General features: G+C 34.2%; 1 protein-coding gene and 1 long non-coding RNA gene across 2 annotated transcripts in view; one reads left to right on the top strand and one right to left on the bottom strand.

Annotated features, from left to right (window-relative positions):
- Window positions 1–6,704, top strand: part of LOC137239090 (uncharacterized) — a 247,546-nt gene extending 240,842 nt beyond the window's left edge. Inside the window, exon 4 of the long non-coding RNA XR_010949282.1 lies at window positions 6,619–6,704. This is a non-coding gene — a long non-coding RNA (uncharacterized lncRNA). The remainder of the gene's footprint in view (window positions 1–6,618) is intronic.
- Window positions 1–23,515, bottom strand: part of beat-Ia (beaten path Ia) — a 305,961-nt gene that overhangs the window by 72,817 nt on the left and 209,629 nt on the right. The gene's annotated exons all lie outside the window — the stretch shown is intronic.

Raw genomic sequence — 23,515 nt, 5'->3', positions numbered from 1 at the left:
GGCCTACTTACGCTACGAATAAACCTTATTTACAAATTAAATAAAAATAAATAAAAAATACTAGGCGATCTACCTCCGAAGAACCTTAGACCGAGCTGCTCTTGCAGGTTGCTCCAACTCTACACGACATCTGGGAAGACAAACAAACTTCTTCTGAGTATATTTTTTATGAAAGATATACGCCTTCTGTGCTCGCTGAAACACTGCTGAGGACTGACCCTGTTTACAAAAGCTTTCAACTGGTGTTTTTAATGTTGCTTGATAGGTAACTTGAACGAAGAAACTAAAATTGAGTTTTTGGAGATGACACTCTGTTACGCCAAAATATACCCGCAAAGTTATGGCACTTTCATAGAAGATCTTGAAGGCCTTAAAATGACCGCATACAAGGTTTTCCCAGGACAACCCCAATATCGTAAATTACCTTTGGACTCTTACAAGCCAGTTGTTAGTTATAACCTGATATTCAGTTTCTTTCTATCTGATTATATCAACCCCTAAGAGTCTAATGAGTATTCATTTATACCATCTTTAGGATTTATATGAAAAATGGCATCACTTCCCAAGTATTATCAGTTTTGTCATAAACCCAATTTGATTGGTTTATAAGCCTTATAGAATATTGGTTTATAAGCCTTATAGAATACATGGAATCTTTCTATATTGCTACATCAGAGTTTCTATACATTGCTGCTCAAATGTTTTTGTTACGATAAGGGAATGTACCTAAATTTTAATTTTTTGCCACACTAAGTAATACTGCTACAATCAGAAATATTTTTATATACATAGGTATAGAATTAAAACCTTTTTATGAAATAAGCTTTATATTAAGTTCAAATTTATTTTCGTCAATGACTCGTATTTCCTGGAGAAATGTTAAGAACTTACTTGAACAAATTGGGTTACTGACATTAACATAGTAATAAGAAAATTAAATTTTTTTATGGAAGTCTAATTTTTGGATTTGAAGTTCTTTGATTTTTTAGGAAAACAATATTTTTTAGAGAAAAAACAAGAGCACGGAGCTGTTTAGTGTTGTAGGTACATATATACATACATAAATATATAGGGTCTAGCGCGTATGTTTTGATAAGAAATCGGTAAAACACTCAACGATTGCTCAATAGTTGTGTTTGCTGAGTGCGCCAAATGTATTCAGAAGTTTCGTTGTGTTAAAACTTTGGCCGTTGTCCGCTTTTGCCTATTGAGTAGTTGACTAACCCATCACGCTTCTGCAAATTCTCTAGCAAAATTTTTTTGATCAAACTGATTTTAAGTGACATTAGAAATTATGTTACAAGTCAATTCGATCTCATTTTCATTGAAAACGTAGCAAAAAGATTAGTGGACCCTTAAGCCGACTGGAGATATTTTCGTAATTTGCCCTAACCAACATTAAGAGTCCATAATGAGTCGAAACCAGCAAACCCCTTGAAATTTTTCCTAAGATACAAAATTTTAAAAAGCTCCACGCAAAATATATTTCCACATGAATCATCGGCATGATGCTGGAATTGTAAAAAAAAACCAATTTATTGCTTCTTCCCTTTTGAAAATTTCCTCCAAATAAGTTGAGTTAATAACTTCTTCGAATTTTCTTCTATTTTTTGAAAAGCCGAATATGAAATTTAACATCTGCTTGTGATGTTGATTATTCTTAGGCGTATTTATGTATGTACATTAGGGTCTCCGTTTTATACCAAATTGGTTTATTTACAAAACTTCTCAAATTTTGAATAAAAAGTCCATTCACGCGAACTCGTTTTGTATAGCGTTCCATTTCCTATAAGTATTTCTATATCTTATTATTGCAACTTAACATCTTTGTACAAGGGAAACTATATTACTGGAAAAAGTAGGTACTGTAGACTCATACAATTTTATAAAGAAATATATTGTCTTTTAATAACTCTTTTTGGTTTCCTCATAATATGAGAGCTTTAAACTAATATAAAGGAGCGTCTTGTAAAAAAAGGCGTATGTACCAAGTAATCGTTAAGTCGTTGTGTAAATATATACTTGTACGTATACGTCAAGTAATATAATCTATTATTTAAATAGGCATTTTGAAATTTTCGCGCCCTTTTTACGGCCAAACTATAATTCTAATGATTCAAGGTTCGATTCGAGCTCAAGGCTAGAACTATAATTTTTTTCTAATGGTAATTATGGTTATTTTTTAATTTTTCTATAATTGAAAAATGTATTTTGTTTTTGGAATAGTAAGTAGAAAATTTTTCAGACAACCTGCCATAGCTGCGCAGATAGATCCATTTCGAAGGGTGCTAAGCCTTCATCATCAGCACGCTTTAGGCAATGTGCGCTAACCATTTAGCTACGCTGTCAGGATTTTGAGATATCCTAAACTAAATGTGCAAAAAACACCATTTTTGCCTATTTTTGAGGTTATATATAAACGACAGATTTTTTTTTTTAAAGCACACATAGCATCTTAAAGAAGAAGTCTTTCTCTTACGAATGGCGTTGAGTTTGCTCAAATATCTTTTTTTTTGCTAACATAGAACTAAGTGAACTTGGGGTGAAGGCTTGGCTTTGTGGGCTACGGGTATATAAGCTTGGGGTTTCGGGTATTTCGGTTTTTGGGCTCGGGGTTTTGGCATTGGGGTTTGTGGGCTTGGGGTTTATGTGTTAATAGTTTGTGGGATTGTGTTTTGTGGGCTTGTGGTGTTTAAGCATTAGGTTTATAGATTTAAAATTGCCGGTTAGAGGTTTTTGGGTTTGGGGTATGTGGGATTGGCATCTGTCAGTTTGGGGTTTGTGGGATCGAGTTATTTGGACTTAAGATGTATAAGCTTGAAATGTGTAGACTTATCGTAAGAGGTATGTGTTCTACTGCATCATACCTACGTTAATTCAGTGGTTTTACAGCTATAGGAAAATTAGCAAATTTATAAATTTTAAATTGCTCTATCTTAGCGAAAAAAAAAGATATTTGAGAAAACTGAACGTCATTCGTAAGAGAAAGAATTCTTCTTTAAGATGCTGTGTGTGCTTTTTAAAAAAAAAAAAAATCTGTCGTTTATATATAACCTCAAAAATAGGCAAAAACGGTGTTTCTTGCACATTTAGGTTAGGATATCTCAAAATTCTGCATCCAGATTTGAATTCAGCGCATAGAAAACCTTTAGGAAAGTATGGTCTGGTTTATGGTCAAAAAAATCGGTCTCATTTTGTCGGCCTGTATAATTTTTCAATAGGCCGATAAAAACAAAAACCATTGTTATAATTCTGTATAAACAATTATATATGTATGGATTTCCCAAAAAGCAGTGCAGAACATTATAAAAATTCAAAAGAGTTAAATATAGCGATATACGTGTGACTATACCGTGACGATGTGTGTGTAAGCTCAAAAGCAATACTTTTGTTATATGCATAAAATAGAGCATTTTCTCAAAAAGAGGTGAGAGGTAAGAGCAGCGTTGACAGATTGACGACGCCGTCGTCATTTTGACGATTTTCAACTAGAATGACACTTGGACGATTTTGTAATGAAAAAAGACGATTTAAGCCTGCCTTCTATGTAAGATTTATTTTAAATATTCAAACACCAAGAAATAGATCCAATAATGTTGATTTTAGATGGACACTACAGTAATTAATATTGAAGTCATCAACTTAGCTCGTGAAAACGTAGTGGTGATGATATCATTGCCTCCGCATTCCACTCATAAAATGCAACCGCTAGACAGAGCATTCATGAGCCAACTCAAGACTTATTACAGTAACGAACTAAAGCGTTTTATGAGAGAAAAGTTACTAATTCGATTTAGTTGGTCTCTTTTCCAAAGCATATTATAAGGTTCAGACTGGCCAGGTTGCAGTTAACGGTTTCAGATGTACTGGTATATACCCATTCGATCGAAATATTTTTACTGATGCAGACTATATTGCTGCAAATGATATGTACGAGCACGAAACTGCCAAAAACTCTGAAGTTTCCGAGAAAAATAATGCAACTTCGTATACTGGACGTATTCTTACTTCACCGACATCTAATACAAACCGAGTGACTTCTCCAGAATCTGAGGCATCAACCAGTAAAGGAGTCGTTTCACTATGGCAGATTTTACCATTGCCAAAGAATAGAAAGCCAGTTGCTACCGGAAGAGGAAGAAAGTCAAAAGCGACAGTATTAACAAAATCTCCATATAAGAATCAGTTGGAAAAAAGCATTCGGAAGATCCGGGAAAAGGTGAAGCCAAAAATTAAAAAAGAAAAGGAACCTTCAAAAAACCAGCAGCGAAAGCTAGAAAAGCTGAATTTGAAGAATTTACTAGTGACTAGTCGTCTACGCAGAATCGAACCAAGGGGATTTTGTTGAAATGCCTCCAGACGAAGCAATTTGCTCCTTTTGCGAAAGTTATGGAAGGACGAAAGAAATATATCAGAATGGAGTGTTTGTTAACAGTGCGATACGGTTTGGGCTCATAACGTCTGCATTGCAAAAAAAAAAAATCCAGTTTTTATTTACGAGTCTTGCACAAAACGAAGTTTTTAAGCAATTTTGGTATTTCCAATAACTTATTCATTTTTAATATCAACGAGTTAAGGAGGCATTTTCTTTTATCTTTTGAGAAGCTATCTATCTTTTATTAATAAAATTGGTAAATTTTAAAAGAAGATATTTAATATTTTCTTTAGTAAAACTGATCTGGTTATTATTCGGGTTAGATGGCATATTATACCAAATTAGCCTACGTTTGCGTACCACATTACCCGCCAATTTTTGGGGAAGCGGCATTTCGGGCTCACCCGAATTTCGTCTTATAAATTGTAAACTGTTGGTGGTATACAACTTTTGATAAAGTATGCTATAGATGATATTTCACAAAACAAATTGTGACGAAAAAGAGGTGAATTGGACTTTTGGTTAGACCAAAATTACCCAAAAACTAAACGCTATACCACAAATGCCGCAGTTTCTCTATTTGAAGACATTTCTAAGGTTCCTCCAGTAGTTTTTTGGAAAACTACTTCTACTATAAAAAGGCCTGACTCTACATACGCTTTTTCTAAATTATGTGCATTCGTTGCAGATCTAATGTGTTTGCCACACGCTTCAGCGAATGTAGAACGAATTTTTTCTAAAATAAATTTAACAAAACAAAAATGCGATACCGTCTGGAATCTGATACATTAAAAGGAATATTGCTAGCCTAAGATTATTTAAAATTGAATAACTTTTGAATAACTTTTCCTGTCATAATATTGAACCGCAAATAAATATGCTAAAAAAAATTAACGCGAAAATGTATAACTAAGAAACTAAAATTATATGGAGGTTCGGTTTGAGCTCAAAGAAAAAAATAATAATTGTTAAATTGACTGAAAACAAGTACCTTTTGTATGTAATACAAAATTTATCTTTTAAGACGTTTTTGTTATTTATAAAATAAAACGAAATGAATTGAAAACTATTTTATATGTTGTATGTGGCAATAAAAAATAACAATCAAAGACAATTTTCAGAAAACCGCTTTTAAAGTTAATATTGTTGAATGAAATCCGGCGATCTCGTTTTGGTTTCCGGCGAATACAATCGTAACAACTCCGTCCTAACTCAACTTTGGTTGTTATTGGTTGTTGCTATAGATATGACGATCTTTGACGATTTTTTGGGCGGCGTCTGACGACTTGGAAGACAAATATATGGCAACGCTGGGTAAGAGACCCAAACGCTCCACATATAGCTGCAGATATTGGTGCCTTATCGGTAACCGTATCGGTAGCCTTATAACAGCTGATTCGACCAACTTTTTGGGAATCAATGCAATCGATTATTGGTGCCGCTAAGGTCGTAACCGTATCGTAGCCAACCATTTGGTTTTTGGTTTACCGTCGTAACGATAAACAGCTGATTATATTAGGGATACGACTACAGCGATACGACATACGGCACCAATGACTCCCGCTTATAACTTAAAGTGTCAGAGCACAGGCAAAATAATACAAGAAAAAATACAAAAAAATTTAATTACACAGACCAAAATAAAAGAAATGGGACAGTAAAAGAAAGCCAAGAAAAGAAAAGAAAGGAAAGAAAAGGAAAGGAGAGGAAAGTAAATGAAAGGAAAGGAAACGAAAGGAAAGGAAACGAAAGGAAAGGAAATGAAAGGAAAGGAAAGGAAGGAAAAGGTAAAGACAAGGTAAAGAAAGCAAAGGACAGGAAGGGAAAAGAAAGGAAAAGAAAAGAAATGAAAAGGAGAGGAAATTTGATGGTGCTTTGTTGTTTTATGTGGTGTAATTAGTCCATAACACATCTATAACAATCCTTCCCTGTCCTTTCCTTTCCTTCCTTAAATTTTTGATAACATATCCCTAACTTTTCGATAATATTTTGACAATAGATCGATATCAAACCGATAATTTGTCAATAACAAATTGAATGCTCACTTATAACCATTGTTATCTGTAGCAAACTTATAACAATTCGACAGCAGACACCTGTAGTAAACGTTGCCTCTTTCCCTTTCCCTTTTTTCATAGTTCCCACATTATGCTACAGTGTAGTGACTACATTTTCGCTTACATTTTATATAACATACCACTTTCAAAGAATACACTTAAACTTAACTTACTCTCACATTCTAGTTTCCCCCATACCGTGAGCAAAGAGGTTTACACATCAAAAATTGATAAATAACGAACACCATAATACAGAACTAATACGTTGGAGGTAAGTAAATTATCTTCACACATAAGTATTCGCATAGCAGAGTTTGCGATTGCTGTCGCTAAAATATGTTTGCTGTCGTTTTTAATTTGGTTACCAAGAAACGATGTAAAACAAAAATATTTGGTTTGAGATATAGTACACACACTTATGAATTTTTCAAGATAAAGATATATACATGGGTACATTGCAAAATCCTACGATGATATAAAAAATTGATTTGTAAGAAAAATATTCTTAACTATAACCCCAGCAGGAAATTTTCGCTTAAGTATGCTATAGCTGTGACTTATAACTCAATTTAACTTGCTGTTAACACTAGTGACATTTGATTAACTGCGTTTATAATAATATAATTGAAGGTATCAAAGCCATATGGCTTAAAAAAATACAATACACCACCATCACGACGTTCGCCGTTTGCCACTGACAGCACGTACGGTGAATAATGTGGGATACATACCGACTGACGTAAATACTTTTGGTTACAAAATAAAACTGTGTATTTCATTATCAAAATAATAATAGCATGTCAACTAATAGCATTGTTTATCTTTTAACACCAATTTTTCACAATCGCGTACCATAAAAAGCAAAAAATAAAATGCAACTTATGTGACGTGGCTGACGTGTGTCAAAAGCAGAAAATTGGCATAGTACGAGGTATGCGACGACCAATACGCTACTTATCTGGCGTATATCATCTAAATAAACAGATCAAATTCTGCTGTGAGTTTCTTCCTTGACCGCAAAGTAAGTGAATGTTTAAGTCTTAAGTCAAGTTAATATACGTATGTATGCATAACACACGACAGTTATTAAGCTATGCTACGTAGGATAGCTTCGAAAAGTAAAATGGTAATTAAAGTTTTAAAAAATTATGACACTGTGCATTACCTTTTCCATCAAGATACCCAGTTTCACCTTTGTATGCGAATGCTGTGGTATTTTCAGAGCTTAATTTTATCCTCAATAAATTTGTTAACTCATCACATGGTTAAATATGCCAAAGGCAGGCATATAAACATAAAAAGTACTCATTTCACTCAATTTATATATATATAGGTAAATATTCATAAGTGCACATACACACAAATATTTACACACCAGTGCCGGCATGTATGCACACGTACAGTTAAATTTGCTTTGATTGTGCTTTCCCATTTCACTTAGTCTGTTTGGGTTTTCTTTCCTTAACCCCACTTGTCATTCATCTAGTCGAAACGGGACGACCATTCCACATACCCAGTATTCTGATGTTTGCAACAATCAAAAGGACAGTCAAACGTATTGCCAGTAAACGTAAGTACTTAGCAACCCAATAACTCGGTATGTTTGTGTTTGACAATGTAGGCAGGGCTTCGAGGTATATGGCGTTTAATATTTTATGAAAAACCAAGTCGGATTTTTGCTTTGTAAAAAGTTTTGGTTGGGAATTATCGTCAAGAAGTGCACCCCTTAGGAACAATGACCAGAAATAAACCAAAAGATTTTATTCGATTTCTCTTGGCCTGAATTTAAGTTGACTCACATATAAAGCGAAAACCAAAGAGTCCAGGTAACTTTCCATTTTGAACTTTGTTGTTTTCATGTTAATTGAAAACACAGACATGCTTAATTGTTGAAAATATTTCCTTAGGTACTTGAAAAATGTACAGCAGATAATAAATATAATATCTGCATCAACAGACGATAAGCTAATCCCTATATATATGGGCAAATCTCAAATACTTTTACTTTTTTGGATACTCGGGAAAAAAGTACAAGGACATTAAGATTGACCTTTTGACTATCCGATCTGATGATTTTAAAAATCAAGAAAGTTGATAGTAAGTTTTTGCAGAACTTCGAAACGTAAAAAGCGTCGATTTTTACACTTTTTCAAGCGATACACTAGATTTTTTTTTTTTTTGAATTTTTTCGATAAAATTTTGAGGCATCGCTGAAACGCTGTGAAATTTAAACAGAATGTTGTTTTTGAGACGGAGATTCTAAAAGTATGAGCAAAATTAATGTGAAATTCGGATATGCACGATAATAGCTTATCAGGGACTAAAAATACCTAGGGCTCCAAATTCGATGTGCTCCTTTCAGTTTTGAAGGTAGAGGCAGAAAAGTGGAAGCGCTTGGTTGCGTAAAATTTTTTCAGGAGCATGTTTTTTTGTGGGCACAGCTACAATTTTACTTTTATCACTTCATACCCGTTTGTTAATTTGTTCTCTGCACCACAGTAGTATACCATCTATTACCTCATCTTGGAATATTCACGCAAGGAAAGTTATTGATGTTTTACATGGGGTAAATATACGAAATTTTCGACAAAAATTGGCAATCGTCAAAAAGTGTAGAATTTTTTAAACGAGGTTTTATTTAAATGAAAAGAAACAAAAATTGGTACAAAAATTAAAAAAAAAAAATAAAAAAATTTTCTACACTTATTGACGATTGCCAATTTTTGTCGAAAATTTCGTATATTTGCCCCATGTACAAACATCAATAACATTACTTGCGTGAATATTCCAAGATGAGGCAATTGATGGTATACTACTGTGGTGCTGAGAAAAAATTAACAAACAGGTATGAAATATTTGACGGTTACCCGGTTTCATAATTTTGCCGATATCTCTAAAACCGGGTTTCGAATATCAAAAAAATTGTATCTAAATATACCTCACATAGTATGTACATCCGGATAAAATTTCAACACAATCGGTTAAGAAGTGTTTAAATAAGTAAAAAAAAATTAAGGTTCTCCGGGTTTATATTTTTATCAATATCTTCAAAACCGGATCTCGGTTATTAAAACTTTTTACCTAAACATACTTCGTTCACATATCTATACGTTTTCAAAGTTTCAAAAGAATCGGTAGAAAGGTGTTAAAATAAATTTGTTGCAAACTTTGCAGTAAAAAATATTTGGCGGTTATTCGGTTTTATATTCTTACCGATATCTACAAAACCGGGTATCGTGTATCAAAAAAAATTTACATAACAAACAGTTGCATATATCTCGATATTTCGTTAAAATTTTAATATAATCGATAGAGAAGTGTTGAAATAAATGTATATTTAACATTGCGACCTCAATTTATATTTATTTTGCTCGATCTTTTGACTATATCTTTTTTAGGCATTATGTAAGACGAGTAACGGCGATGCATTATAGCTCCAATTTATCCCTCAATGTTCCTAACATGTTTCAAAAAAAAATCTTGTATCCAAAAAAAGCAAAGTTTGGCGGATTTTCCCGTATGTCTCTACCATTGTGAATTCCTATAAATGGCGAATATAGTGTTTTTGAAACAATTAAATGAAAAGCTGGTTTGAGACACAAATGGACACTTCATGGCAATAAAATCCATTTACCGCGAGCAAACAAACAAACCCTTCTTCCAATCTCTCCCCATTCGCGACAGCCCTTCTTATATGACATATATGTAGGAATGAAAATGGAGGAATGAAAGGATTATTCACTTGTACATTTCAAGAAAGAACCTGCAGAAAATTTAACGTAGTTTTTTCAAAATCAACCCAAGTTAGTCCGTTAGGCGATAGATACTCAATCCAAAATATTTTTGTGGTTACTACAGTTCTCGACTGGGATACATTCTAAACATATGTACATTCATACATATGTTGAAAGTTATGCCCAAATTACATCTGCAGCAGCTTTGTCTGCAGCGCTGCTAATTTTGCTCTTGCTTGATTGCTTTATGGACACACGTGCAGTTACATTTACCTGACAGCTATTTGCAGCGATTTGTGTACAACCCCCGGGCAAAGCAACATCGAAATTCAAAAACATGTTGTATTGTTTAGAAAAAATGTTTCTAAGCGGATATGCCCCCGCCAGTGATTTGGCAAACACTCTGATTATATTTCTGCCATGAAAAGATTCTGGGTGAAAACTCATCCGCCTCGCAGATACCGTTCGGAATCGGCGTAAGATATGCATGTCCCGAACTGCAAATTCATAGGAAAAACTTAAAGGGAGCACGACGCAAATTGGAAGAGAAGCTCGGCCTAAATTCTCTTAGGAGGTATGTCGCGCCTTGTATTTTTTTACCACCGCTTCTTGCATCAATTTCCATCTCTCTAACTATACCAACAATCTTCCCATTCAGATCTAGTTGTTAAGATATTACCTAAAGTTTTCCTGCAGGTTACAGACATGCAAAGGCATTACACTGTGTTTACACTGGAATTGAATCATACGTATGTACACCTTTATGTACAATTTCGTACTTTTCTGTATTTTTACAATTTAATACAATACAATTGTCAATATTTGACAGAAAAATTCACAAGCACCATGATACGATTTATATTTAAAATTGTATTCCGAGAGAATGCCAATACAGGACAGAGAAAACCATATAAGCAGGAAACATATGGAAACAGTGTTTTTTAAATTTAAATTCCAAATGCTTTCTATTTCATATCGTGATACATCAAAGAAATGCTTGTTAGCTAAAGAATATTTACCTGGATTTAGTTTTACGTTTTGACTTTTATTATTTAAGTCAAAAATATTAAATAATAATTACATTCATTATTAAAGTACTCGATAATACAATAGATAAAACTCAAATTTCACACAAATAACGGTTGAAACTTAACATTTATTATAAATGTCAGCACTATTTTCTAGATTATTTTTATAATTAGCAATAGCTTGGAAGAGAATATGGGCAATGGAATATTCCTATTATTTCTCATATAAAAGGACAAATAAAATTTCTTTTTTTTTTTCAGGATAACCCTGACAATCCCGATTTTCAGAATCCCGACAAGACATAGTCCCAACAATTTTCGGAAATCCCTACATAAGGCAGTATAGACAGACCAAAGTACATACATTACAAAGGCAAAACAATACCGACTTATTTGTGGCAAAGCATCCCATTTTGGCTGCCATTTAGAAATGCCCTATTTAAGAATATTTTTAAAAACCTATAATTTTTTTCATAAACGCATTTTAAAATGTATATAGTTTGAAAGCCAAACAAATTTAAAAAACCTTCTCCACTACGTAAAATCAAAAGAAGTAATGTAAATGTATCTTGCATATGTTTTCACTGGTGGTATGACATAATCCCATAAGCCCTAAGTTTTTTACTTGGGAAAATGTCACCCCTACTGCAGTGACATAAACCCAAGTTTCATACTTAGAAGTGTGTCAATACCGCGGCCGCCGTGGTCCGGTGATAGCGTGCTCCGCCAACCATACCGAGGATCCTAGGTTCACGCCTCGGGCAAAGCAACATCAAAATTTTAGAAACAATTTTTTGTCAATTAGAAAAAAGATTTCCAAGTGGGTCGCCCCTCGGCAGTGATTTGGCAAGCACTCCAAGTGTATTTCTGCCATGAAACGCTTCTCATTGCAAACTTATCTGCCTTGCAGATGCCGTTCAAGGTCGGCATTAAACATGTAGGTCCCGTCCCGAGAATTTGTAGGAAAAAATAAAAGGAAATTGGAAGAGGAGTTCGGACTAAAATCTCTTCGGAGGTTATCGCGCCTTACATGTATATATGTATGTATATATGACATTACCCATTATAGAGGGACATAACCACAAGTCAAAAAGATGCTTATATCAAACTTTTTTGTAACATTTTAGTGTAGAACTTGGAAAAATATTGTTTTTTTGCAACATTTAATAAAAAGTTTGAAATAACTGTCAATATCTCCGAATTAAGGCATTTTTCTTATAAATTGATTTAAAGTCAAAAATTTTGCAATTTTATAAACAAGTTGTTGTATTTATAAAGCAATAAACATTTTAAAAGTGTTTATTATAAATTTTTAATAATAATGAAAAAATAACAAACCGTAATTATGATACGAAAATTATAAACCGTTATTATATATAGGAATGTACATATATGGGTGATTTTCCGCGAGCTTACAGTTTTGTGTCTTTTCGAAATTTGAAATGTATTAAAGCATTTTCTATGAATTAAATTATGCAACTGAGTTAAAATTATGATTATTTTAAAGTTTCATGTTGAATTTTATTGACTGCTCATCAGTTTTATGAAATTCTAGTTCATAATAAATACCCAACAAATGTCACAACCGTGGCATGTCCACAACCTCATTTTTCATAACATTTTAGGTGGTAATTTTTTAATCTTTAATTACACGAGTAATAAACTGTCATCATATTAAATACTTGACTCAATCTGCAACATTAAATTTTGTTTTAATGATAACATTTTTGTTTTCGCATTGTAATTTGATTTTGAAGTGTCCATGAGTTTTTGAGTAAAAAATTTTATTCGAATCGTTAGGTTGGTACTGCTTTATTGCACACTGGTTTGTGACATGTGAGTGTGAATTTTGATCAGCAAGTCTCCCCGCATATTTCCATATTAATGTTTGCAGTCTTAAAATAACTAATATCCATTTTTAAACATTGAAGAACTGGAAAAACGGTACGTATCAAAAAATCGTATCACAACCGCGGCACTTGTATCTTTTGTAGTTTTAAGTTAAGTACCGTCTATTCTACCATTTTTGTTTAAAGTTTGCTGACATAACCTTAAAATTTTACGGAAAATCTTGCGAGTCATACTAGCTTTTTTTAATGAGCAATTTATTGTTAAAATGTCACAACCGGGGCAGGTTTCAGTATCAAGAACAGAAATTAATAGCTGTAGCTCGTTCACTTTGGAAATGTTTTTTAGCTATAAAAACTCATAGAAAAATGATTGAAAATAATTGAAAACGAATTTTTTTTTCAAAATTTTGGGTTAGCAAAACTGAGAGCTCGCGGAGAATCGCCAATATACTATGTATATTTGCTACTAACAACACCAAGGTGGTTTATGTAAATCTTCTTTTCAAGCTCAATAATGACACTATCCCAGTTAGCACTATGACACCTCGAAAGCGCTGATATAATCCCAAGTAAAAAAGTGGGGGCTGATACAGTCTCAAGTGGAAACTTGGAGATATGCCACTTGAGATTATGTCGTGGCACCGTTTTCACTTAGAACAATGGCCTAAACTCAAACAAGCCTACTATTTGCTGCTCAACAAATTGAAATTCAGAAAAAAAATTTAAAAGCTTGTTTTGTGCTTAGTTCTGCACATTAAATAATTTACATACCAATTGGTTCGTTTTATAAACTGAAATAACTACATTTTTATTTAACTGCACGATTTTAAATAAATTACAAGCAAAGGGTAAAACCGGAATAGATGCCCCACTTTTTGGAAAAGCCGCCTAATTTCAAAATATTAATTTTATACCAATAATTTTTATTAATGTAGCTAGCTCAATTTTTTAACTTGATTTATTATTATTATTTTTTATCCTACCATAAACAGTTTTTGAAAAAATTAGCTTTTCCTGAAACCTTTTTATTGGGGATAGATGCCTACCTACCTATATGGACAGTTGCCCCACCTTAAAAATACTGAGAGGGATATATGCATACAATGCCCTTTATACCATGTAAGCAAAAAAAAAAAAAAAAAACAACCAAATGCAAGCTAGTTCACTCCTACTGCAAAACCACAATAAATAGAACATTTCGTGTTTTTTTAATCTTTTTTTTGTTATCATTAGAAGATAATTCTAATATCAAACTAATGGTCATAGTTAAATAAAAGCTTTTGCTTAACTAAACAATAAATTTTTCAGGGTTAAAATATAGAGTTATATTTTTCTATTAAATTAAATTTCACAAGCGTTTATTCAACAAAAAAAAATATTATAAAAATTCATTTTAAGTGTCAATATGCACATTTCACATACATTTTTATATTAAACTAAAAATAGAAATAAATAAAATCATTATTTCATTCAATTTAATTCAAGTTCAGTCTGATAGTGCTTTTAATTTTACAAATCTTGTGCAATAGTTTTTGTTGTTTTTGTCCATTTCATTGAACGCTGCCTGAAAGCTGTAGTCCAATGAAATGCTCGAGATCGCACCCCTTTTCTTTTGTATTTTCTCGGCATCGTTTTGCTGAAATCTATAAAAAGTTCGAATTTAAGTATACGTACATATATAAAAAATATGTCAGACTATAAAAATATTACAAAAATATATACTTACCCCATATGTGATATTTTGAGGGATAGATGTCCTTAGGGGCATCTATACCTCGAAAAAACAGGGCAACTATCCTTTTCAACAGGGATAGATACCCACGTATTTTTTAAATAAATTATAAACAAAAACACATCTATTTACACCTGCACGCAATCTCCATGAACCAAAATATTGAGGTAATAAAAAATATATTGGAATTTATTACTAGTTATAAAGTTATACGATGCAAAATACCAACCTTTAAAACTTTTATGTGTTTTTTAACTTTGCGCGAAAACAATACCACACAACAACTAAACGCATCCTCACTGCACGAATTCCTTTCGGTAAAGAAAAATGCGGGTGGACTGCGGCTCCTACCTATGTAATTAATTCTTAGTCACGAGCTCGTTAAATTAGGTTTTTTGAATATGTGGCATCTATCCCGTTGGGGCTTCTGTCCCGGTTTTACCCTACGTCTTTACTACATATGAAGATATAAAGGTATTTCACACACATAAATACATAAATATTTTCCCTTACAAGAACGGCTTCTGCGACTGACTGTCAACCATTTATCAGAGAATCTAACCAAAAGAAACGAACGGCAAAGACATTTTGAAAATGAATTAAATAAATATGTAAATACAAATATAAAATAATTTTTTTTAGAAATCGTATTATATGTACATATAATAAATATTTGTTTGTTCATACACACATACATACATATGTACATATACAAATGTGATTTTCGAAGAAATGTGAAAGTTTCAAAACCTGAAGCAATAGAAAATCAACAGGCATGAAATTATTTGCAAAGCATTCAGGCAAATTTAAGTCACGCCCAAGTGTTTCACAAAAAAAAAAAAAAAAAAATCACACACACAATACGCATACGCATACTTACAGGACTAACCAAAGTTTGTTTAGGAGACCAGAAAAGAAAGACAATCGCTATTGATTTTAATTCCATTTATAGTCCCGACAGTTCAAACTTCAAAGTCTTCAACATTTTTCTGGTATTTTGAGCATAGAGAATACATTATTAGATATCTCAACTACCTCCGCTTTGCTGCTAGAGGCTTTTCCTCAACTATTTCAATACTAACAAGTAAGGAAGGCTAAGTTCGGGTGTAACCGAACATTACATACTCAGTTGAGAGCTATGGAGACAAAATAAGGAAAATCACCATGTAGGAAAATGAACCTAGGGTAACCCTGGAATGTGGTTATATGACATGTGTATCAAATGGAAGGTATTAAAGAGTATTTTAAGAGAGAGTAGGCCATAGTTCTATGGATGGACGCCATTTAGGGATATCGCCATAAAGGTGGACCAGGGCTGACTCTAGAATTTGTTTGTACGATATGGGTATCAAATGAAAGGTGTTACTGAGCATTTTAAGAGGGAGTGGGCCTTAGGTCTATCGGTGGACGCCTTTTCGAGATGTCGCCATTAAGGTGGGCCAGGGGTGACTCTAGAATGTGTTTGTACGATATGGGTATCAAATGAAAGGTGGTAATGAGTATTTTAAAAGGGAATGGGCTTTAGTTCTATAGGTGAACGCCTTTTCGAGAAATCGTCATAAAGGTGGACCAGGGGTGATTCTAGAATATGTTTGTACGATATGGGTATCAAATGAAAGCTGTTAATGAGTATTTTGAAAAGGAGTGATCCTTAGTTCCATAGGTGGACGCCGTTTCGAGATATCGTCATAAAGGTGGACCAGGGGTGTCTCTAGAATGTGTTTGTACGATATGGGAATCAAATGAAAGGTGTTACTGAGCATTTTAAGAGGGAGTGGGCATTAGGTCTATAGGTGGACGCCTTTTCGAGATATTGCCATTAGGGTGGGCCAGGGGTGACTCTAGAATGTTTGTACGATATGGGTATCAAACGAAAGGTGTTATTGAGCATTTTAAGAGGGAGTGGGCATTAGGTCTATAAGTGGACGCCTTTTCGAGATATCGTCATTAGGGTGGGCCAGGGGTGACTCTAGAATGTGTTTGTACGATATGGGTATCAAACGAAAGGTGGTAATGAGTATTTTAAAAGGGAGTAATCCTTAGTCCTATAGGCCTTTTCGAGATATCGCCATTAGGGTGGGCCAGGGGTGACTCTAGAATGTGTTTGTACGATATGGGTATCAAAAGAAAGGTGGTAATGAGTATTTTAAAAGGGAGTAATCCTTAGTTCTATAGGTGGACGCCTTTTCGAAATATCGCCATAAAGGTGGACCAAAGGTGACTCTAGAATGTTTTTACGATATGGGTGAGTAAGGGAGTAATCCTTAGTTCTATAGGCCTTTTCGAGATATCGCCATTAGGGTGGGCCAGGGTGACGCTAGAATGTGTTTGTACGATATGGGTATCAAACGAAAGGTGTTACTGAGCATTTTAAGAGGGAGTGGGCATTAGGTCTATAGGTGGACGCCTTTTCGAGATATCGTCATTAGGGTCGGCCAGGGATAACTCTAGAATGTTTGTACGATATGGGTATCAAACGACATGTGTTACTGAGCATTTTAAGAGGGAGTGGGCATTAGGTCTATAGGTGGACGCCTTTTCGAGATATCGCCATTAGGGTGGGCCAGGGGTGACTCTAGAATGTGTTTGTACGATATGGATATCAAATTAAAGGTATTAATGAGGATTTTAAAAGCGAGTGGCCCTTAGATGTATATGTGAAGGTGTTCTCGCGATATCGACCAAAATGTGGACCAGGTGATCCAGAAAATCATCTGTCGGGTACTGCTAATTTATTTATATATGCAATACCACTAACAGTATTCCTTCCAAGATTCCAAGGGCTGTTGATTTCGCCTTGTAGAACTTTTTCATTTTCTTCTACTTAATATGGTAGGTGTCACACCCATTTTACAAAGTTTTTTCCAAAGTTATATTTTGCGTCAATAAGCCAATCCAGTTACCATGTTTCATCCCTTTTTTCGTATTTGGTATAGAATTATGGCATTTTTTTCATTTTTCGTAATTTTCGATATCGATAAATTGGGCGTGGTTATGGTCGGATTTCGGCCATTTTTTATACCATGATAAAGTGAGTTCAGATAAGTAGGTGGGCTAAGTTTAGTAAAGATATATCGGTTTTTGCTCAAGTTATTGTGTTAACGGCCGAGCGGAAGGACAGACGGTGGACTGTGTATAAAAACTGGGCGTGGCTTCCACCGATTTCGTCCATTTTCACAGAGAACAGTTACCGTCATAGAGTCTATGTCCGTACCAAATTTGAGAAGGATTGGTAAATTTTTGTTCGACTTATGGCATTAAAAGTATTCTAGACAAACTAAATGAAAATGGGCGGAGCCACGCCCATTTTGAAATTTTCTTTTATTTTTGTATCTTGTTGCATCATATCATTACAGGAGTTGAATTTTGACTTAATTTACTTATATACAGTAAAGATATTAAATTTTTTGTTAAAATTTGAATTTAAAAAGAATTTTTTTTAAAAAGTGGGCGTGTTCTTCATCCAATTTTGATAATTTTTATTTGGCACATATATAGTAATAGTAGTAGCGTTCCTGCCAAATTTCATCATGATATCTTCAACGACTGCCAAATTACAGCTTGCAAAACTTTTAAATTACCTTCTTGTAAAAGTGGGCGGTGCCACGCCCATTGTCCAAAATCTTACTAATTTTCTATTCTGCGTCATAACTTCAACCCATCTGCCAAGTTTCATCGCTTTAACCGCCTTTGGCAATGAATTATCGCATTTTTTCGGTTTTTCGAAATTTTCGATATCGAAAAAGTGGGCGTGGTTATAGTCCGATATCGTTCATTTTAAATAGCGATCTGAGATGAGTGCCCAGGAATCCACATACCAAATTTCATCAAGATACCTCAAAATTTACTCAAGTTATCGTGTTAACGGACGGACGGACATGGCTCAATCAAATTTTTTTTCGATCCTGATTATTTTGATATATGGAAGTCTATATCTATCTCGATTCCTTTATATATGTACAACCAACCGTTATCCAATCAAACTTAATATACTCTGTGAGCTCTGCTCAACTGAGTATAAAAATGAGAGGATCTACTTTGGGGACATGTGGTCGGTCATCGAAAGATCGCAATGAATTGACTCAATACTACTAGTTCCAAAATCCTTGCTCCAACAGTAACAACAAAAAGCTTAGAGTGCCACTTTTAGATTGAGGTTTAGCACTGAAGCGTTTCTTGTCCTCACATTTAAAACCCGAAGACCCAGAAAAGCAAACAAAGATACTTATAAGTTATAAGAGTGAAACCAATGCAGCAGCAACCATTGCCTGATTATAGATGAAATCTCCGCAGCCACTTGGATTTGTCATTTAGTATGCGCAACTAGCTAATCCCATACGCAACTTTCATTTAGTGAACTTGTTTGGGACAACTTTTTATTATGGGCCACCTAAAACAACTTTTGCTTGGATAACTTAAATAGTTACCTTGTGTGATAGAGTGTCACATATTATGATTTTCCCTATACTTCATTTTTGAAAAAACTGTTTACTTTTCAAAAATTTGCGAATTTGAATTTCTTCATTCATTTCTTGTTTTGCTCATAACTTCTGAACGGTAAAGATATTTTGGCGGTTTTTCTGATAAATAAATCGCAAAACTCCATATTTTAAGCACAGGCTTTTAAAAACATTCACGGCCTCAAGCTTTCCCAAAAATAAAATGTTTCTAATTTTATGGAAAAATCTTTTTTACATCGATTTAAAAAATTAAAAAATTAGTAGCCTCTTATGCTATAGATATATCAAGAGGCTTTCTGTTGCCAGTTAGAACAATTTCATATCTTTACCATTCAGAAGTTATGATCAATACGAGAAATGAGAATTCCACTTTAAATTCGTAATTTTTTCCAAAGAAAGCAATTCTTTGAAAAACAAGTTATAGGGGAAATCCAAATATTTGACCTTGCGTCCAAAGAAAAGGCCCTAAAAAATGTTGTCCCATTTACAAACAAAACGGTGGTAAAGTAGTTTGTATGAGCATTAATTTTAAAAATTATTTTAACACCCAACCTTAAAAAACGCACAAGGTTTTTTCAACTGCGAATATCAACGATGGTTTTTGTTCTAAGCAAAATAAAAATGTGGGGGCACAATATACAGTACGCAGAACACGGCAAATTCAATTTAGGCGATTCTCTTACAAACTGTATGTGCATCAGATGTTATAGACGGAAAACCGACGTAGCCAGTTTTCATTAGATTAAGTGTGAGCTATTCTATGGCGTTTTCTTTTCTGGAAACAATGTTCTCCTTATGTTGCAAACTCATCTTCTAACTTTTGATTTAGGTTACTTGAAGCTTTTTAAAGAGGCTGAGTTCTTCTAAAAATGTGAGGCGTAGCATAACCTTATTAAGGTTCAGTTGGTCTTATATATGACTACCAATAGAAATTTCACGCGTCCAACGCTTTTATTTCATTGTTTGATCAACACCCTAGATTGATGAGGAGTGTGATGACTAGTACCTAGGACCTACCTAATTATTTTCTACCTTTTAGTATTATTACCACAAAATACGATTTTTTGAAATATTTCGATCCATGCGCCACCTATCGGAGTTTTTTCTTATTATTGCATTGTCATCGGGTTTGAACTATATATATTCGAAGTCTCAAGCTTGTAGCTTATCGGGAAGTTACTTAAATTTCAATTACAAAATTCGTGCCAGCCAGCCAGCCAGATGGTATTTAGCTCTTCAAGTTAATAAGTTTTCTAATGCAATGCTAAGCTAGATCGATTCAAAACCAATTATTTTTCGACCGATGATCGAAATGCCCTTCTCTTATATAGTAAATAAGTTGAAAGTTAACGTTTGAGAAAGCTTTTAGACCCAAATGATAAATAACACTGAAAGCCAAAGTGAGAATCAACATTTTCCTCAACCTTTGAGATTTTTCGTTCTGTTTATTGGGTATATACTAGGGCGGGTCGATTTAAAAATCGCTCATTGCTCTGTGAAAATCGTACTCTGGGGATCAAAATAAGAAACTTTGCCGAAGGAACCATACCTCTAAAACGAATTCTGATGTAACCCCTGATGTAGAACTTTTTGGTAGGAGCAATTTCAATTCTAACTGCTGTGTCTTGTGGTGGCTTAAAAAAAACAACACAAGCAATTTTACGATCTGCAATTCTGTCACAGTGATACATTCATTTTTTAAATCGGTTGAATAAAAAACCCACACAACTATGTTTACGACATGCAAATGCATCACAGTGATGCTTGGTTTTAAAAAGGGGTTGTAAAAACGCTAATTTCTAATAATTTTTTTAATTTCTTTTCTATTACTAAGTTAAATTCATTTTTTCATTTACATATGTTCTGACTAAATAAATTTCTAAAGAAAAAAATAAACTCCAAAAAGAAACAAGTAAGGAAGGTTAAGTTCGGGTGTAACCGAACATTACATACTCAGTTGAGAGCTATGGTGACAACATAACGGAAAATAACTATGTAGGAAAATGAACCGAGGGAAATCCTGGAATGTGTTTATGACATGTGTATCAAATGAAAGGCATTAAAGAGTATTTTATGAGGGAGTGGGCCATAGTTCTATAGGTGGACGCCATTTAGTGATATAGCCATAAAGGTGGATCAGGGTTGACTCTAGAATGCGTTTGTACGATATGGGTATCAAATTAAAGGTATTAATGAGGGTTTTAAAAGGGAGTGGTGGTTGTTGTATAGGTGGTCGCCTTTTCGAGATATCGCCATAAAGGTGGACCAGGGGTGACTTTAGAATGCATTTGTACGATATGGGTATCAAATGAAAGGTGATAATGAGTATTTTAAAAGGGAGTAATCCTTAGTTCCATAGGTGGACGCCGTTTCGAGATATCGCCACAAAGGTGGACCAGGGGGTGACACTAGAATTTGTTTGTACAATATGGGCATTAAACGAATTGTATTAATGAGTATTTTAAAAGGGAGTGGGCCTTAGTTCTATAGGTGGATGCCGTTTCGAAATATCGCCATAAAGGTGGACCAGGGGTGACTCTAGAATGTGTTTGTACGATATGGGTATCAAATTAAAGGTATTAATGAGGGTTTTAAAAGGGAGTGGTGGTTGTTGTATAGGTGGTCGCCTTTTCGAGATATCGCCATAAAGGTGGACCAGGGGTGACCCTAGAATTTGTTTGTACAATATGGGTATCAAAAGAAAGGTGTTAATGAGTATTTTAAAAGGGAGTAATCCTTAGGTCCATAGGTGGACGCCGTTTCGAATGCATTTGTACGATATGGGTATCAAATGAAAGGTGATAATGAGTATTTTAAAAGGGAGTAATCCTTAGTTCCATAGGTGGACGCCGTTTCGAGATATCGCCACAAAGGTGGACCAGGGGGTGACACTAGAATTTGTTTGTACAATATGGGCATTAAACGAATTGTATTAATGAGTATTTTAAAAGGGAGTGGGCCTTAGTTCTATAGGTGGATGCCGTTTCGAAATATCGCCATAAAGGTGGAGCAGGGGTGACCCTAGAATTTGTTTGTACAATTTGGGTATCGAAAGAAAGGTGTTAATGAGTATTTTAAAAGGAAGTAATCCTTAGTTCCATAGGCGGACGCCGTTTCGAGATATCGCCATAAAGGTGGGCCAGGGGTGACTCTAGACTTTGTTTGTACGATATGGGTATAAAATGAAAGGTGTTAATGAGTATTTTTAAAAGGGAGTGGGCCTTCGTTCTATAGGTGTTCGTCTTTTCGAGATATCGCTATAAAGGTGGACCAGGGGTGACTTTAGAATATGTTTGTACGATGTGGGTATCAAATGAAAGGTGTTAATGAGTATTTTAAAAGGGCGTGGGGCTTAGTTCTATAGGTGGACGCCTTTTCGAGATATCGCCATAAAGGTGGACCAGGGGTGACTCTAGAATGAGTTTGTACGATATGGGTATCAAATTAAAGGTATTAATGAGAATTTTAAAAAGGAGTGATGGTAGTTGTATATGTGAAGGCGTTTTCCAGATATCGACCAAAATGTGGACCAGGGTGACCCAGAACATCATCTGTTGGATACCGCTAATTTATTTATATATGTAATACCTGCCAAGATTTTAAGGGTTTTTTATTTCGCCCTGCAGAACTTTTTCATATTCTTCTACTTAATATGGTAGGTGTCACAACCATTTTATAAAGTTTTTTCTAAATTTATATTTCGCGTCAATAAAACAATCCAATTACCTTACAATGTTTCATCCCTTTTTTCGTATTTTGTATAGAATTATGGCATTTTTTTAATTTTTCGTAATTTTCGATATCGAAAAAGTGGGCGTGGTCATAGTCGGATTTCGTTCATTTTTCATACCAAGATAAAGTGAGTTCAAGTAAGCACGTGAACTAAGTTCATTAAAGATATGTCGATTTTTGCTCAAGTTATCGTGTTAACGGCCATGCGGAAGGACAGACGGACGACTGTGTATAAAAACTGGGCATGGCATCAACCGCTTTCGCCCATTTTCACAGAAAACAGTTAACGCCATAAAATCTATGCCCCTACCAAATTTCAAAAGGATTGGTACATTTTGTTCGACTTATGGCGTTAAAAGTATCCTAGACGAATTAAATGAAAAAGGGCGGAGCCACGCCCATTTTGAAATTTTCTTTTATTTTTGTATTTTGTTGCACCATATCATTACTGGAGTTGAATATTGACATAATTTACTTATATACTGTAAAGATATTAAATTTTTTGGTAAAATTTTACTTAAAAAAATTTTTTTTTAAAGTGGGCGTG

This window comes from Eurosta solidaginis, chromosome 2, assembly GCF_040869045.1.
Source record: "Eurosta solidaginis isolate ZX-2024a chromosome 2, ASM4086904v1, whole genome shotgun sequence".
NCBI lineage: Eukaryota > Metazoa > Arthropoda > Insecta > Diptera > Tephritidae > Eurosta > Eurosta solidaginis.
This window is presented reverse-complemented; position numbering and strand designations above follow the sequence as displayed.